At 40.0% G+C, this 395-nt stretch overlaps 1 protein-coding gene across 1 annotated transcript in view; it reads left to right on the top strand.

The window, feature by feature from the left end:
- Nucleotides 1–395, top strand: part of LOC119585079 (organic cation transporter protein-like) — a 22,140-nt gene that overhangs the window by 177 nt on the left and 21,568 nt on the right. The window lies entirely within an intron of this gene.

Genomic DNA, 395 nt, shown 5'->3' with positions numbered 1-395 from the left:
TGATTTACTTTTTTTCTCCATTAATCCTATATCGGAAATCAGACCCGAAGATTTTGTAAACATACACAAAAAAACATGAATGACTGTCACGTGTTTGAGTGAGCAAAGTGTAAAGGAACAACGCATCAGTGTACATTCAAAGGAGAGTGAAATATCGAAATGCCTTACCTTGATATAAGTGCATAATTACGAGAACTTACGTATATTGCCCGAGGGAATGGGAAAGACGGAGTAGGTAGGAGGAGGGGGCGGGGAGAAGAGGCGTATAGAGGGAAGTACAGAGAGAGTAAGAGAGCAGATTTCTTGTTCGAAAGCGCATTGTTTACCTCTCCAGTGGCTTTCTATTTGCTGATGGAATGTATTAGATTCAAGTGCCTTGAAATAATGAATTCAGA

The sequence above is a fragment of the Penaeus monodon genome, chromosome 19 (genome assembly GCF_015228065.2).
Source record: "Penaeus monodon isolate SGIC_2016 chromosome 19, NSTDA_Pmon_1, whole genome shotgun sequence".
In the NCBI taxonomy this organism is placed as follows: Eukaryota; Metazoa; Arthropoda; class Malacostraca; order Decapoda; family Penaeidae; genus Penaeus; species Penaeus monodon.
This window is presented reverse-complemented; position numbering and strand designations above follow the sequence as displayed.